The 18,497-nt window shown below is 38.5% G+C and overlaps 1 long non-coding RNA gene across 2 annotated transcripts in view; it reads left to right on the top strand.

Annotated features, from left to right (window-relative positions):
- The window catches only part of LOC127493604 (uncharacterized), a 150,075-nt gene that overhangs the window by 115,932 nt on the left and 15,646 nt on the right, over positions 1–18,497 (top strand). The window lies entirely within an intron of this gene.

Raw genomic sequence — 18,497 nt, 5'->3', positions numbered from 1 at the left:
GGTAGCCAACCCGGGAAGGACCAGCAGCCAACCCGGGAAGGACCAGCAGCAAACCCGGGGAGGGCCGAGCAGACAGAAGAACAGCGCAGGGTCCTGTGTCGTTCCTCCACGAAGATGGGGAGCGACATAATGGTGCCGTGACTCGGATAGGAAACCTAGGAGGGAAAAAACGGGAAGAAGTGGGAAATTACCGGAGAGAGAGACTAGCAAAGAGCCTAGGGAAAAGCTGGACAGAAAAGGTGCCAGAAGAAGCTATTGAAAGCCTAGGCATAGACTCGGATACGGACTGTGGGAAAGAAGTTAGGATTTAAAGTGAAAGCAAGAAGAAACTTAGACTCAGATACGGACTGCAGGTTGAAAGTGAAAGTGAAACCTATAAGAGACTTAGACTTGGATACAGACTGTGGGGAGAGGCCAGGAGAAATGAGGGAGGAATATTGTTGGAAGAAAACTTAGGGAAACATACCGGGTAGAGAAAAATGTTAGGGAGGATGAAGCCGCGAGTGCAGGCCGAGGCGGATACGTAAGCCACCTTGGAATTCTTCAAGTCACCCCGGGGAGCAAGAGGCGAAGATCTGGAACCAGAGGCAGAGACGTGGGCCGCCAGGTTGGAATTCGCCAGGTTAGTCCGGGGAACTTGGACTGAATGCCGGTGGTGGCGGAAACGTGAGCTGGGGCTGTGTGACTCGCGGAAGCCGCCGTGTGCAGAGAGAGCACGGGGCGTGAATAGATAGGGAACGTGGGGCTGGCGCGAGGCCGTGGTGTGGACGCGAAGGGCGTGGAGACCGCGGAGTGCGCGAAGCCAAGCCGCGCAGAGCCGGGAGCCCGCCGCAGGGCGGGCGCCGGCGCGGGCTGAAGCGGCTCAGAGCCGGGAAGCCGCCGAGAAGCAGCCTCGGGGCGGGCGCCGGGAAGCCGCAGGGATAAGAGAAACAGAAGTTTAGAAGTAAAATGAGAGAAATAGGAATGCCCGGAGATAGAGAAATAGAGAAAGGCCTCCCCACAACACAGCAATGAGAGAGCTTGGATTCGGTCTGCCTGATTAGGGCGATAAGCACCAGCAGGCAGCTCGACCAGAGTATGAGCTGCAGGTCACCGAAGATAGGCACGAATCAACACCAATAAGCCTCCCCACAATATGGCAATGAGAAGGCTTGGATTCGGTTTGCCTGATAGGGCTTGTAAGCACCTGCAGGCAGAGCAGAGCATGCGCTGCAGGGCACCGAACACAGGCACGCATCAGCGCCTAAAAACCTCCTCACAACATGGCGAAGAGAGGACCCAGATTCGGTTTGCCTGATTGATAGACTTGTAAGAACCTGTGGGCAACTCTAGCAAGCAGAGCAGAGTCTGTGCCGCGGGGCACCGAAGACAGGTGCGTATCAACGCCAAAAAATAAAAAGAAAGGGGGATCTGTGGGGAGCAACTCGGACTAGACTAAGTTACTGGAATTAAGACTTATTCTATGCATCTGCTCTCCCACAATATGGCACTGGGAGAGGAGGCAACAGCTTCTACCCAGCTGCCTCTCACCAACTTGACAAGCTGCAGGAGCTGCTCCTGATTGGAGGAGAGCAGCGTACTCGGCGTGTGGGCAGCCGAGTTAGGATTGGCGGAGGAGGACTATAAAGGAGGAGAGAGACGGCATGCACCAGGAACATCTAAGGGGAACACCTGTGCAGCCCCTGAGAGAGCCGGCCGGCGGTGTGCCACTCCCCCACGGAAGTGGGGAATGTGGCAGGGGGAACCGGACCAGCAGCAAACCCGGGGAGGGCCGAGCAGGCAGAAGAACAGCGCAGGGTCCTGTGTTGCTCCTCCACGAAGAGGGGGAGTGACATAATGGTGCCGTGACTCGGATATGAAGCCTAGGCAGGGTTTAGTGTCGTTCCTCCACGAAGACGGGGAGCGACATAATGGTGCCGTGACTCGGATATGAAGCCTAGGCAGGGTTTAGTGTCGTTCCTCCACGAAGAGGGGGAGCGACAAGTTTCTATTAAGATATAATACATACTAAAAGGTATGCATATCATAATGCACAACTCAGTGAATTTTTGCAAACAGAACATATCCTTGTAATCAGACTCACCTCAGAGACAAAACATTAATTATCAGTACATCAGAATCCTCCCTTGGATCCTTTGCAATCATATCCCACTCCCCACCAAGGATAACCACTCACTCCTTCTAATGCAAAACCTTTACCTACTTTTGTTCTTTCTATAAATTGTGTCATTGAGTATATGCAACATTGTCTTGATTCTTTATTCAATGTTTTGTGCATTTCCTTTATATTATTTATCTATTTTATTTATTTGAAAAGTAGATACACATACATGCATAGAGAAAGAGAGAGATCTCCTATTTGCTTGCTCATTTCCCAAATGCCCGCTATAGATAGCCTAGGCCAGATTGACACCAGAAGCTAGGAATTCAATCTGCATCTCCCTTATGGGTGGCAGGGAGTCAAGTACTCAAGCATCCATCACTTATTGCTGCCCGGAATGCACATTAGCAAGAAGGTGGAATCAGTAGTGGAACTGGGACTTGAACCTATAAACTCATATAGGATGTGTGTGTCTCATGCCACATCTTAACTGCTACAACAAATGCTTGCCCCCATTTCATATGATTGTAAGTTGATTACTTTCACCATTTTATAGTGTTTCATTGAATGACTATACCATACTTTCGTCATCTATTCCACCTTAATCTCTTAAGATTGTTTAATCTTCTGAACAAACTTTTCACATTACAATAAGAATCAAATTCTAATGGAAGAACAGTTGTTGGTTGTAGTTGATATTCTGGGAAATAATTTCTGGCTGGATGCTATTTTATCTCATTCCATGAATACCTGGTTAGAAGATGTGGAATAAAGGATTTTTTTCAAATATCTTGAAAGAGTGTAGTTAAATGCTAATTTATTCTTTCCACTAGGGCTTACTTTCATAGAATGAAAATACTGTGTCTTGTGTACTAAATAATGGGTTAGTGTTACACTAAACTGACATCTCTGACTGTGTCCTATGGAATTCTCTCTTCTTTTCATTGACTGTATTATTCCCAAGTTATGGCTATAACTTGACCAGGAACATGAGAGAGATCAATAGTCTCCTTTCTCTATTGACTCAACACCAATGATATTGAAGTGTAGACTTTTTAAAAAGACCAAAGGTATCTGAACGTTTCATAAAGGAATACAAATCTTGTATCCTGAAATTCCAGTTACAAAAACATTTTGTTTGGGGCCAGCGCTGTGGCATAGTAGGTTAAATCTCTGCCTGTGGCACCAGCATCCCATATGGGTGCTGGTGCCAGCTGCTCTACTTCTGATCTAGCTCCCCACTAATGGCCTGGGAAACCAGTAGAAGATGGCCAAAGTGCTTGGGCCCCTGCACCAACATGGGAGACCCAGAGGAGGTTCCTGGCTCCTGGCTTCAGATGAGTCCAGCTCTGGTTGTTGCAGCCATTTTGGGAGTGACCCAGTGGATGGAAGACCTCTCTCTCTGTCTCTCCCTCTCTATCTGTAACTCTGCCTCTCAAATTAAAAAAAAAATTTGCTTATTAGTAGGTTGTATAATTGGTTCTTTGTATGGAGATAGTCCTTTTTCACACATCTACGTCTTTTCAGAAGTGGTCAAAATTGGCAGCTGGGGCACTTTTAGTCTTTCAAATTACTATTTGTTACACCCCAGATAAAATGCAGTATATTATATAGTTGCATTTTATAAATGGTGGCTACATGGATATATTAAAGCCATTTTATAGTTGTGATGCACAATGTAACTTGAATAAGTGCTTCTATCAAAGTATTCCTTCAGTAAAATGTGTATAGTTTGCTGCCCATGATGATCAAAACATAAGCATTTATCTTGGGCTTATTTGGATAATTAGGGTGAGAGTCAGTGCTCATATTTTATCAGTTCAGTTATCTCCAGCTGGTTCACCCTTTTACAGTGAGTCATTTGCAAGAATTGTGAGCATCAGAGGTGGTTTATGATCCAATCTGCCTTACTCTTAATCTGTTCATAGACATTTATTTACTAATACTTTTTTTTAAGTTATGGGAAAGGAAAATGAAGTGTTTACTTTTCATTTATTAAATGATTATAAACTTGAGTTTTCCATCAAAACAAAATTCATTTTTTAGGGTAACAATCTCAGTCTCCTATAAGAGGAAAATCTTCAATAGGTATGCACACATCATTTGAAAAAAAAAAATCCCTTTGTGTTTTTCCTCTTTAGGACAGAAGTTTCTTTAGTTTTTCACTTTCCCTTTTAAGACCTTTTGCAAGAGGAATAGAAAAGAACATATGATATAGAAGAGATCTTATCAGAAACAATGACAAAGAAAATAAAGTCTTCGTAGTTCTTTGAGAGGTAGGATAGATGAAAGATGAGAAAAGAGAGATCAGATGTTAGCCATTTTTATACTTGGGCACATCCATTGCACCCAGGTCGTCCTTGAAAGATGGAAATATAGTATATAAACACAAATTTAGAATTTGTGGGGCAAGTTGGACTAAGAAGAGTTTGTTCTCTACTTCCTATTTGGGTTTCTGGGAGGATATTACTCAACAGACTCATCACATTAGCACTGATGTGTGTGGGTTGCTGCCTAGCTGAAAAGAATGATAGCATGATATGCTTATGTAGAGAGATGGCTGGATATAAGTATATCCCTTGCTTCCATGTGGCATAAAAAGGTGTAGAATGTCCTTGAGTCATCAAAAGAGATGATGCAGAGGTGGCTAAGAGTTGAGAGCCATGTGGAGAATGTGGCTTTGAGCAGGGACCATATGGAGTATGGAACTGATGTTTGAGATGCCCTAGTATGAGTGGGAGCCAAAAATGGGCAAAGTAAGCAGAGTAGGCAAGAAAATTTCCAAGCATGCTGAGAAAATAGCTGAAGATTCACCATCCACGAATGTCAATAGTAAATTCCACAGTGATGTAAATAATCTTAAGGAGCAAGGGACATTTTTATGTAGGCTGACAGGGTTAAGAAAAAACTGGCCAAGACTCTATTTTAGAACTCCTTGTTCTCTCTACCATGAAGACACTTAAGATATTTACATCCAGAAACCGTGTTGTTATAGAGGAGGTAGGAGAACCATTGACAAATACCATAAAAGAATGTCGTATTCTGATAATTTAAAGTATATGTATCTGAGTTACTTAGTAAGCTTAAATTCTCTTCCTGTGTCCAGTAGAATGGGAGACTTAGGCCAGCGCCGCGGCTCACTAGGCTAATCCTCTGCATTGCGGTGCCGGCACACCAGGTTCTGGTCCCGGTCGGGGCACCGGATTCTGTCCCGGTTGCCCCTCTTCCAGGCCAGCTCTCTGCTGTGGCCAGGGAGTGCAGTGGAGGATGGCCCAAGTCCTTGGGCCCTGCACCCCATGGGAGACCAGGATAAGTACTTGGCTCCTGCCATCGGATCAGCGCGGTGCGCCGGCCGCAGCGCACTGGCCATGGAAGCCATTGGAGGGTGAACCAACGGCAAAGGAAGACCTTTCTCTCTCTCTCTCTCTCTCTCACTGTCCACTCTGCCTGTCAAAAAAAAAAAAAGAATGGGAGACTTGAGAGCAAGATAAGGTAAGTAATAGAAAAAAAATCCATATAACTGTGTTTATCATGTTACATTATTGACCTCTACTTTTAACTTAAATAGAAATCATGCACTATAAGATATGTGATAAGATGCCTCATCTTAAAGACACTTCCTCCAATGAGTTCCATGTAGCTCCCTTGTATTTCAATTTTTGTGTTTTGATCAGATATTTTGGAGAAATAGCCTGAATTCTGTGGTTCCCAACTTTATTTATACATACCATTTTTACAGTTTTGTTAGGTGTGAAATATATAAGTCTTATTGGCTAGAAAATGTATTAGGGCTCAACTTGGAGGGGGTTTGTGATTAGTGGCAGGAAACAACCTTGAAGAGGAACTGATGCAGGGAAAAGCTTAGGGAACTTTGCAAGCGTGCTGAGGGAACTAGGAGTCAATTGTGTATCTGGGTCAGTTTCTTCTCCAGTACAGTAGAACATTCTGTCCCTGTACCAACCCTCCTGCCATGTTGTTGGCTGCAGAAATGATCCTTCAGAGTAGTACTGTGATATGAAATCAATGAGTTAGGATGTAGCTTCTGAAAATTGACTCTAAACTAGTTATCATATTTTTCCATTCATTATTATTACGTATGTGTGATATATAAGTGAAGAAAATAGCAGGATGTTTTCACATTATAAAACCTCTTTAGAATGCAAGGTGAAGTTCTGAAACCACTTATTTCAGAAATGGAACTCATAATGACAAATATTTGTTGAATACTTATTTGTGTCTGATATTATATTAGATGCAAGGAATACAAAGCCAGGCCCCTTGTTTTTGAGGACATTATATAGTAGGAGAATTTGATTTGGGGGGTATTCCATAGGGTGAGGTAAAAATAAAAATGATGATTTCCATCATATAATAACACCTATTTTTAGAGAATTCTATGTGTTTTACATATATCACCATCAATTCTTTGATAATACTGTAATAAACTGTAACTTATTTGCATTTTAGTTAAATAACTTCTGCTACATATTCATATCCTTTATTTTCTTTTTCTATTCATCTGTTGGTGGACATTTATGTTGTTTCCATATATAGGTTATTATGAATAATGCTGCAATGAACATAAAAATGAATACATCTCTTTAAGATACTGACTAAATTCTTTTTATATATACCCAGAAGTGGAATTTCTGGATCATATGGTTGATTTATTTCTAAATTTTTGAGGGATCATCATGTTCTTTCCCATAGTGACTATAGGAATTTACATTCTGATTTATGGTGTTCAAGGATTCCCTTTGATCTACAACCTTGCTACTACTGCCTATTATTGGGTTTTTTTTATGACATTCATAGTAAAATGTATGAGGAGTTATATCATTGCAGTTTTGATGATTTGCATTTATCTGATAATTAGTGATGATGAACATCTTTACAAATATCTGTTAGTCATTTGTATGTCTTCATTGGAGAAATATCTATTCAAGTGGTTTGCTCATGTTTTAAATTGCTTATTAATTTATTTCAATTGAGTTGTAGAAGTTCCTTGTATGTTTTAGATAGTAAGTCCTTATCAGACTGATGATTTGCAAATATTTTTCCTAATCATTAGATTGCCTTTTCACTCTATTGATGGTTTACTTTGTTGTACAGAGCTTTTTAGTTTAAAGTTGTCTTATTTGTATACTCTAACTTTTGCTGCCTGTGCTTTTGATCATTGCCAATACCAAGGTCATGGAGATTTTCACTTATATTTTGTTCTAAAAGTTTTGCTGTTTCTGATATTACATTTTAATCTTTGATCTATTTTTGTGTATGGTAAAATAAACATTCAATTTTATTCTTTAGCATGTGGGTATATGGTTTTCCTATACCATTTGTTCTGATTATTTTTTCTTTTAAAAAGAAGGAAATCTCACCATAGGTAACAACATGAATTAAACTAGACCTTACACTAAATGAAATTAGCTAGTCACATAAGAACAAATACAGCATGATTCTACTTGTATTAAGTATCTGAAATAGTCAAACTCATAGAAACAGAGTGAATTGGTGGTTTCCAGGGACTAGGAAATAGGGAGTTGCTGTTCAACAAGTATATTAAATTTGGATTATGCAAGATAAATGAAGTCTATAGATCTGCTCTACAACATTGTGTCTCTACTTCACAGTACTGCATTTTGTACTTAAAAATGTCATGTCACATCCTTGCCACAAGAAAATTGATAATAATTAATTAAATAACTCCCTGTTTACTCAGACACACATATAAGAGTGTGAGCTAGAAGTTCAACTCAAATGTGTGTGCCTCACTTGTAACAAATTACCTAAACAATGAATATATCTTGGAAAAAATTAAGATTTAATTCACATTAGCCCTAGAGAGATCAAGGAAAATCTGTCAAACAAATCACATTGACATGGAAAAGAACAATTAAAGAAGAGCTTGCATGATTTCCCAAGATCAAAAAAGAAGATATGGGCAGTACATTTCCTATTTATACAGGGGTGCCCTTTAATACATATGTGGGTTAGTGGTTGAAAACCTTTACAGGGACCTAGAATGCATCATTTCTGAGTTGATTCCCATTCAGGGCATCACAGTTTTTTTCCCTGTCCTCTTAAGTCTGAGTCCAACAGTGACTAATCTCTCAACATTAGCCATTTCGAAACATAGTGGCATCCTTTGTTTATATATGAGCTATAAATTTGCAGAAAATCAGTAAAAATATTTAAGTAAAGTTTATTAAAATAACTTTTGCTTTATGTTTCTCATACTTTTACAGTTCAAAGTAGACTAAAGAAATGTAGGTTATTTTTATAACCAAGTGCATTCATCTGTGAAACCAGTAGATGTCAGCATTGGGCTGTTCTTGACCATGTAGTCTATAGCCATATTATTTTGAAAAGACTATAAATATTCAGTACAAAATATACTGAGATGTAAAATAGCAGGTGCAGCAAATCTGTGGTGAGGATACATTTAATGGGTGAAGGATTCAATATTCCATCTACCCAGCAAACAACTGTATATAAAAACCCCATCTGTAGCTTTTTTATCCATGTCCATTTGTAAAAATCAATTTATTTCAAAGTATCAGTATTCTATTTTGTAGAAGATAGCTTTATACAATTAAGTGACAAAATAGACTAAAGCCATTTACAGAAATGTAAATATTTGAGTGATTCAGGTTACATCTGCTTAAATCAGAAAAGGACACTGAAGGAATTTTTTAAAAATTTCATTAGGTATCATTTCAATCTTAAAGTTTTTTGTAAAACATTTTTTGAGTCACTTTTCAGCATTGAGATTCTAGCTCTTTTGGAGTATATTAAGACCACTTCTGGCAATATGTACCTTGATGAAACCAAGTAGATGGTTGATCAACATTAAGTAGAAGATAATATGTATAATTCATACTTCAACTGGATTATAAATTTGACATAAGTATTTTATATTCTTGGCATGTAGAACACAAATTTCCTGGGATAATGCTCATTTCGTGGTTGAGGTAAGTAGATCTGGCCTTGTGTCAAACAGAAATTTATTAAGAAGTCAAAATAGCCTTGTTTCCTTGAGTACAATCTTACTCATCCAGCCTTTGTCAATCATTACATGTGAATATACAGTAGAAAAGGAATGGAAGCTGAATAAAAAGCTATAGAAATCATTTGACAAAATCTTCATAAGGAAATCCAAGACCAAAGAGGCAAAGAGACTTGCGTAAGGTTGAGGGCATGCGCTTTCTTTCAGTATTCTAGTTCATTTTAAAAGCAAAATCTATCCAAAATATGTGAAAATGCTATTGTATATTCCAAGATGACTTAAAAATTATCCTTGCTTTCAAGGATCTTGGAAAGAAGGATAACCTAGGAAACAAATGTTAACAGAACATCACAGTACATTTTAGCAAATTTAATGTCTAAGGTATGCTCAGAGTGCTGACAAGAGACACTTGCTTAGCTTAGTTAGGAAGAATCATCATGGTTTTCAGAAAATGGGCTATTTCTTGCTTGAAAAGTCATCCAGAACCTGTTACCAAACTAAGGAATAGAAAACATCATCATTTGATGGGGCTACAAATGGGGTCTGAAACTTGCTTGATGATGAAGTAAATGAGGTCTGAAGCTGACTTGACTGCTCCACTATATTTTGGTGTTAAAAGAGCAATCTGGTTCAATATTTCCCAAATGATGGTAAAATATATGTATTAAAATCATCTCGGGGCCGGTGTTGTGGTGCAGTAGGTTAATCCTCTGTCTGCGGTGCCGGCACCCCATATGGGTGCTGGTTCTTGTCCTGGCTGCTCCTCTTTTGATCCAGCTCTCTGCTATGGCCTGGGAAAACAGTAGAGTATGGCCCAAGTACTTGGGCCCCTGCACTTGTGTGGAAAACCTGGAAGAAGCAGCTCCTGGCTCTTGGCTTCAGATCAGCCCAGCTCTGGCCGTTGCAGCCATTTGGGGGAGTGAACCAGCAAATAGAAAACCTTTCTCTGTGTCTCTCCCTCTCACTGTCTGTAATGCTAACTCTAAAATAAATAAATAAATAAATCTTTAAAAAATATCATCTTAAAAGTTAGGATTCAGAAGATTAGGTGACTTTTAAGAGAGAAAAACAAAAATAAAGATAATAGCAATTATGAAGCCCAGCCAAGAGAAGGAACCACGAGTGTAACCTCCACTGAACTACCAGCAATGGCTCATTTGAAACCAATAGCATTAAATTTGCCAGTATCAGCAATGTAATATTTGGTCCTGAAAGAGAACCAAGTTTGATAGTTCATGAAATCCATAACCATCTCATTTATATTCTATTTTCATCCACAAAACGGTTATGTCACTATGGGCAGTGACTACATCCAAAGTGGTTGGATATTGGTAATATATGTAACTACTCATATCAATATGTTAAAAATGACATTCAAAATGTGGTCTACTTAAAAATAGCTTGAGTTTCAATGGTCATACAATACACTGCTCTCTGAAAATGATGGTTTAGCAAGTCTTCTGCTGCTTTTTTCTGAATGATGGGAAAGAACACCCCTTTTATAGGCATCATATATATTTCCAACCATCTTTTTCCATCTCTTTGGTACACTGCAGGGAAATACATTAGGTCATAACTCAGTACTAGAAGAAAATTCTGATGATGAACCTAGCTTGTTCAAAGCCTCTTTGGCATTAATCTGCCATATGCAATCACTGTGTGTGAGATTGAAGATCATATTTCAGTTCTGTGTACCAGAACACAAAACCATCTCATACAATTCATCCAAATCATTGGAGAGATATTCCTCTCCAGACAACAAGTGCAGCACTAGGAACATGGACAGATTCCAGGGAAGACAATTACCCAGCTTATCAGTTCGTAGTGTCAGGATCAATGACAAACATTATTATACATTCCCCTGTATTTCTGTGAATTAGAATTATTCATGCCAGTGGAAAGAAGAAGATGTACTTTAATACCTGAGCAGCTTTTCATTTGGATTAAGTAACATTCTAAGTAACACTTTTGGTGTGAATTCAACACTCCCTGTTTCTGTATGCTGAGGAAGAAAGGGGGTTGAGTGTAGGGGTGGGGACATGTTGTAAGGGTATACTCCCTTAGAGGTTGGGCACAGCAGTCCTCATTCTACATTTGTATAATTATTTTTAGAAACAAAAGTCAAGTTTGCATCTGTATGACTTGATCTTAAGTGTATTTATTTTTTGTTCAGATGTTATACATCTTGAACATTTAAAGCATAGGTTTTATTTATTAATATCATTTATCCTCTTCCAAGGTGAAGTATATTAACATGATCATCAATTCTTTTTCATTACTCTTCATACTATTTAATCAATCAGTTGCCTTTGCCTATATTCCTTTCTGAAAGATAGATAAGGCATTTTCTTTTGTGTTGGAGACCTAAGAAATGAGGATGATATTGAAGGAAATGTTTTTGTGTTTCCCTGTAAGTATCCTAGAAATCAAATTTTTCCTTGCTTGGGGCTAGGAATTTTTGTCTCAATTGCTATACTTTGATTCTGCACTAAATGCTGTCTCATTAATGGATATTGATTATGTAGTTGATTAAAATGATTAGCTGCAGTGGAACACAGTTACAGAAGACGGATATAGATTTAGGGCTCAGATAATTTTGCCATTCAAAGAAACAAATATGCCAGGATCGTGTTGTCATGCTACCATTCTGTCACCTCTAGGTTCAGACTGTTTGTTTTGGCCCGTGTACTAAGCAATCACTGAAAATTTTAGTGTATTTTTGCTGTTACCAGCTGGGAAATGTATGTGTGTGTGTGTGTGTGTGTGTCTATGTGTATGTGTAAATGCATGTGCATTCATGTTTTTCCAGGTTTCATTTGAAATGTGTTCATCATAAAAATGAGAGTTATTTGCATACCTTTTAATTCAGGATTGGTTTTCTGACTTGATTTTGCCTGCAAACTGCCTGTCAGTGTTTCAAAACCACCACCAACTGATAGATTTCTATACAGCTGCCTGGGCTGCTGTAGTAATAAAATGCGAATGTGTTTTCCCAATATCTGAAGACTTCTGCTTGGGATTATAAGCAGAAAGCACAACATATTCTGTAAATGTTGTTCTGAAATGATGAAATTTAGAATAATCTATCATTCTAGGACTGCTTTAGCTTTATTGGTTCTAACAAGTAGATATCCTCCCATTAAAATCCTTTCTCTCTCTTTCTTTCTAGCTCATTATAACAGAAATCAGGAGATCTGGCTCTCAAAGACAGCCTAGTAATAAGCAGCAAATGGTTGTTCTCAAAGAAATGAGGTACAATCCTGTATGGGTGAAATGCTTAAGAAAATAAAAAGCTCATTTTAGTATCTTTCCTTGGATATACTTTTAGAATTTACAGTGAATTAGAAATTATTTTCTGTTACTTCAGTGAGACAGGTTATGTTTCCACCAAGTAGGAATTTAAAGATTATTTTTGTATCATTAATCTCAATGGAAGATAATTATTCTCTGAAAAAATATTTGTAGTCTACATAAAATCAATGTAATCATACCCATTTTAAAATTATTTTCCTGAAATATACAGATTTTATTTCATTTTTTAAATTAAAAATTAACAACTATTGGTTGTCTAAATAGAAGAGAGTGATTAATGTTTAGCGCTACAAGCTCAACATGTGGACTCCATCTCAAGCCTAAAGGCAGCCTTGTGTGGGGAGTGTTCTTAGACCCCAGGTAGTGAACAAGCTAGAGGCCCAACTGTCACTGCTGGAAAAATACCGTGTTTTCCAGAGTAAGTCATTTGTGGTCCTTAGATTGCCAGAAACACACCATGCCAATTGGCACACAGAGTACTTCAGCACGAAGAAGTAAGGGAAGAGCACTAACAACCCACCAGGAACGAAAGGGGAAGGATCTTATTAAATGTAACATACAGATTTTAGAGACTATAATTGGGGAACCCAGTTAATGAGGTGTTCATTAACAACCATAATGAGAGGCAACTGATACTACTTCAGTTCAGCTCACTATAGCCCTTTGAGGATCCACACAACTTAGTATCTTATACACAGGAAAATTTGCATCAGAATACAAGGTTAGAGTAAACATAGCCAAATGCACTCTTAAACACATTTCCTGAATCTGTTTTATTTACCATAAAATCCACATACTCAGACCATAGGACAGTATTCCATTTCTGTTTGCCCTCAAAATATTGTAGTCATCTGTATGTTTCTGCTTTAACCTTCCAGCTTCAAGCTTTATTCTGGGGAGGAGGCCCACAATACATTTGTCTTCTTGGGAGTAAAATGTTAATAGAATCCTAGATTCCTCCTCTCTATGAATAATACTAATGATATTACCATTTTAACATGAAATTTTATTATTCTGTCTATTCTGGTTTAAGTGAGTGTATGCATCAAATTTAAAGACCATAACCTCCAGGGAAATTTTTAAGTATGTGAGTGGTACTTCAAAAAGGTTTTGGGAAACAAAATTTAAAAATAAGTTTAGGGACTGGCATAGCAGCACAGCAGATTAAGCCTCTGCTGGCAATGCTGGCATCCCATATTTGAGGGCTAGTTCAACTTGCTACGCAGTTTCCTGCTAATACACCTGGTAAATCAGTGGATGATGGCCCAAGTAGGTGGGCCCTTACTACTCACCCATGTGGGAGACCCAGATGGAGTTTCTGGCTCCTGGCTTTGGCCAGATGGAAGATCTCTCTGTTGATCTAACTCTGTAGCACTGCCTTCAAAATAAATAAATAACACATCTTTTTTAAAAAGAAAAAGTTTAAAAGGAAATTTGTCTCCGTGCAAAAAATTTTGAAATCTATGCATATGAGGGTCTTTCTAAGAAAAACCATGCATGGATTTCAAAATGGTTTCTCACCAAAATAAACTTATCTCAAAACTTTTGAAGGTACCTTGTATAACTTAAAATAACTTAGTTCATGCAAATGAAATCTACCAGGGTTATGGACACTCTACATCCATGGATTACTGCACTTGAAATGTAATTTTTTTTTTAACTTTTAGATTAAAGAAACAGAATGAATAGCAGTGTTCTGGCTGAAAGGTCCAAGTACCTCCCTGTCTCCCTAGGCATAGAAAACAGCAAAGTAACCTCCCGACTATACTGTTCCTAAGGGAAAATGGCATCAGGTTCAATATTAGAATGAATTTTATTTGGTGAAATTCAAACTTTGTACAACTGCCACAGGTTTAGTATTTTTCTAGGCATAGGAATTGAGGAATGTTACAAAGTGTATATAAATCAAAGATTATGTAAAATCAGGGTCTTTTTCACAGAAGCTGCATGAGTAGGATGGCATAACTGAGGCTCTAGACACACTTCACCCAATGTTCGTTTAGATGATTAATTTTTGTTTCATGCTGTGGGCATGGATTTTTTGGTGTTATAATTTGGGTTCCTACAGAAGTAACCTTCTTCCTGAGACAAGGATTCAAGGGCAATCAGTTTCTCAGGAGTGATCCCAGGAAACACTCTTAGGAGAGAAAAAGGTAAAGAAAGAAAGCCAATACATGGCTTCATCATGCAGATTAATCATGCAGATTACCACTCTGGGCTCCTGTACCCTAGTTCAGATGGGCAACTCTGGAGACACTGAAATATTTCTCTGGGCTAGTCTCTCATTTTCCATCTCCTGTCAGTCATTGGTGTAAACTGCCTCTAAATGTCATTAATTTCCTACTATTTCTAGCCCACCCCAGCACTAGTAGAGCAGGCCTTGGTGGCCAGAGAAGCCCTCACATACAGTTGCAGTTGCTTACAGCTGGTGTTTAAAGGTGTGTACAGATGTGGTGAATGAAGGAACCATATGAGAGGACACTGACAGCATCTGCTACACTGGGTCAGGGAGATAGGGTTCAAAGATCTTAGTTTGGCTCTGGAATAAAATAATATTTTAAACTGAGGTAGAATCTTTATGATAGATTCTAAGGCAAACGAAGCAAAATTTCTTTGGAAATAGATTAGGAAGATGTCATTTAGAGATAGACATACAGTTTTTCAACATATCCAACTTCACCGTTGCGACAGAGCACAGTTTCAGCTGTTGGGTGTCAGGTGAAGTGGTTTGCTTGAATTTGGGAGTGATGTTATAAGAAAAAATGTCATATTTAAATGTTAAAATCACATATTTTTGCAAGGCTCATGAGACCTGAGGCTGGGGAAAAAAACAAAACTCTTGTTTTCACAATTAATTTAGGCTTGTGCTCCTTGAGTGGAATGGTGAGTAAGATTACCTATACTGTTTAACTCCTATCTCTCTCTTTCTCCAGGGGACTGAAGTTAATTATGTGCAACTTAAGTGTGCATATGATGTGACTCCATTTGTATATAAAGATCAAATTTAATAGAATCATCAGTGGGTCCACTCAGGGTATAATTGAAAAGGGTGGTATGCATAGGAAATGGAATAGATTCCAACCACCTTTCACAACAATCAATTAAAGCTCTTTTAATGATTGGCATGATAAGTTCAGGAACTAAACAGATGTAAAGAATTAGCTACCCAAAGTTAAACTTCAGACTCCAGTATTCAAGATAAAGCAGGAGGATTAGGAATTTAAACAATGCAGTTTTACAATAAAATGTGGAAGTAATCACAGATCTTAATTAAAATCTTATTTCCATAAACAGAGACTACAGAAAAGCAGACCAAGTATTGAAACATTTGGAATTGAGAAAATAAGGAGAGAAAAACAATGCAGTTACACTGATCCTCACGATCATGTCTCACTGGCACTGTTACTTAATTTTCTTTTTAAAGGCAGCGAGACACAAAATGAAATTTCCATCTGATGGTTCACTCCCCAATTGCCCACAAGAGTTAGGTAAGAGGTTAGGCATGAGTGAGAAGTTTGAATCAGAAGAGGAACCAGAACTTGAATCCAGACCCTGTGAAATGGGATGTGGGCATCCTGAGCAGCATCTCAACCACTGCAGCAAGTGCCCATCTGGCACTGTTACTTAGAAATGTGTTCTCAGTGGTTGTTATCCAGGAAGCAGACTTTTATCACATAACTTCCTCATAGCTTCTCCTGTCCTTCAACTTGTTTCTGTTATATCTTTTTTTTTTCCTGAGCTCCAGCAGGATTATGAGTAGAAATGAGTTGTCCAGATGTTTGTTATGCTTTTTGTTGTATCCTCAGTGCTTAGAGCTGTTCCTGACTAAAAGGGTGTGATTAATATATAACTCTTGAATGAATGAGTGGTAGTTGATGGATTAAGGTGATTTCCTTCCTGTTACCTAACCAAATGCCTTGGTTTTCAAGTCCTGAGAGCCTATATGAAATATCTTGAAACGTGTCCATAGCAAATGAAGTTCAGACTTACTTAACAGAATGGATTAATAGGATGAAGGGAAACCTAATAAAATTTTGATGGGAGATCATGGAGAAAAAGGCAGTAGTGAATTACAGGTTATTCTGTGGACCAAATTCAGCACCAATTCTCAGCCAGAGAGGGTACAGTCTTTCTGCAAGGGTATGACAAATACCTGAAGGCTTGCCTGATTCTCTAGATATACTTCAAGGCCTTTTGTCTCCATGCACCCACCTTTTGAACATATTTTCATTTCAATGTATATTACATTGTATTGTCATTATATTTTGTAGGCCTCCCTTTCCAGTTTTAGACTCCAAGTAAGTGCTGTAGATTCAAGTTTCGAAGGAAAGAGGGGAAAGATGCCTTCAGTTGCTATCTAGATTGCACCTGAATACTGTCCATTATGCACTATAGAAATACTTTCCCAAATAAATTCTCTTTTATCATGTGTTATGCCTTTGCACCTGTTGCTTCTGCTTGAAATGCCTTAGATCTGCTTGTCTGCTTGGCAGAATTTTGCTCATCTTTAAATCTCAGTAAACATACTATGTCTTTTATCAATCTTCTGACTAGAGAACTCTTTTCCTATATTCCTGCAGCACAGCACTTTCTACACTGAATTATAACACCATGGTTTGTGCCTCTTTGCCTGCAAGGCTGTTGATGGGAGTCCCTTCAACTCTGCCTTTGTAGTCTCCACCGTTTATGCCAGTTCTGCCATGACTCCAAGGCTTACCTGAAAACAATTGCCTAGAAAATGTGTGACCAATTAGTTACCTACGTCTTATAATAGTAGATCAGAAGGAGAAAGTGATTCTAGAACTCTGGAGTCTTAGCTCTTAGCTTGGGTTTAGAGAGTTAAAGATGTATGCTATGTCAAGATAGGCCTTCATTCTTCACTCAGAAACTCCTGCTCCTGCTAACTTCAATTCACCCTAATTACTCTGTGCTTCTTATCATAACTATCATTTTTCTTTTTCCTATGTCTCATCAGTGGAGATAAGGAGTGGATAAAACATGACATGTGAACATCTGGAATCCCATGAAGCTGAGATAATTAGTTTCATGTTTTGTGGTATTTTGGCTTATTCTCAGAAATATATAGTGGCTCTCACAATCTCTAACCCCACAGCTGTAAGGCCCTAAGGACAAAACTGGGGTGTTTCATTTTTGTATCTCTAGCACTTAGCAAGTTAGTTAGCTGAATGAGCATATACAATGATGTGATAACCTGGAGATTCCTTTAATCTCCTAAAACTAGAATTTGTGAACAACCCACGCTGAAGGATGATAAACCTTAACAGTTAGCATCAGTGTTCAGTTTCTGACCCAGCTAACATCTAGACAATAGGAAACATTAATTCCTTATATCCTCAGCCAATATTTGGATTTATGGCCAGAAAAGAAGTAATTTAGTTTCTTGAAGCTTTTACCTCACCTATAAAATAAGAACTATGGCTTCCTATCACTTAAATGGAAAGTTTTACTGATTCAAACCTAGTAGTTATCTCAAATTAGTCATGTATTATACTTTGCATTCTTAGAATGTTTTATTCTTTTTGAGACATGATCACCTACAATATATTATTTGATTCTTTGAGCAATACAGTGAAGAAATTATAAAGTTGACTGGTATGTTAAAAAAAGAAAAGTGCACAAGGACAATTTGTGATTGGTAATAATCTTACAATCTTAGTAACCATTCCATGAGGCCATTAAAATGAGGCCTCCTCATTTTTAATACACAGATAGAACATTCTGAATATGTCTTCAACTCTTAATGTGTGCCAGACTGTGCTCTGTGTGATGCATGTATTCAATCATAACATCATCACAACACTCTGAGATAGAGTATAGACTTAAATTTTGCCCAGATTATTAACTCCTCCCTGTCTGGTTCTTCATTACATACTTGCCATGGCCTCATTGTGGGAGAAGCATATTTCTCCATCCTTTGACCAGGTCATATCACCTACTTTGCCCAATTACATGTGGGTGGAATGGCTGCCATTCAAGCCCAAAACACAAGACTTAAGAAGCCTTGTATGTTTCTCTTCTTGTATCTCTGCCATTATCACAAGAGAAATTTGCTCTGCC

Source organism: Oryctolagus cuniculus, chromosome 7, assembly GCF_964237555.1.
Source record: "Oryctolagus cuniculus chromosome 7, mOryCun1.1, whole genome shotgun sequence".
Classification (NCBI taxonomy): domain Eukaryota; kingdom Metazoa; phylum Chordata; class Mammalia; order Lagomorpha; family Leporidae; genus Oryctolagus; species Oryctolagus cuniculus.
The sequence above is the reverse complement of the archived record's forward strand: the minus strand, read 5'-3'. Positions and strand labels throughout refer to the sequence as shown.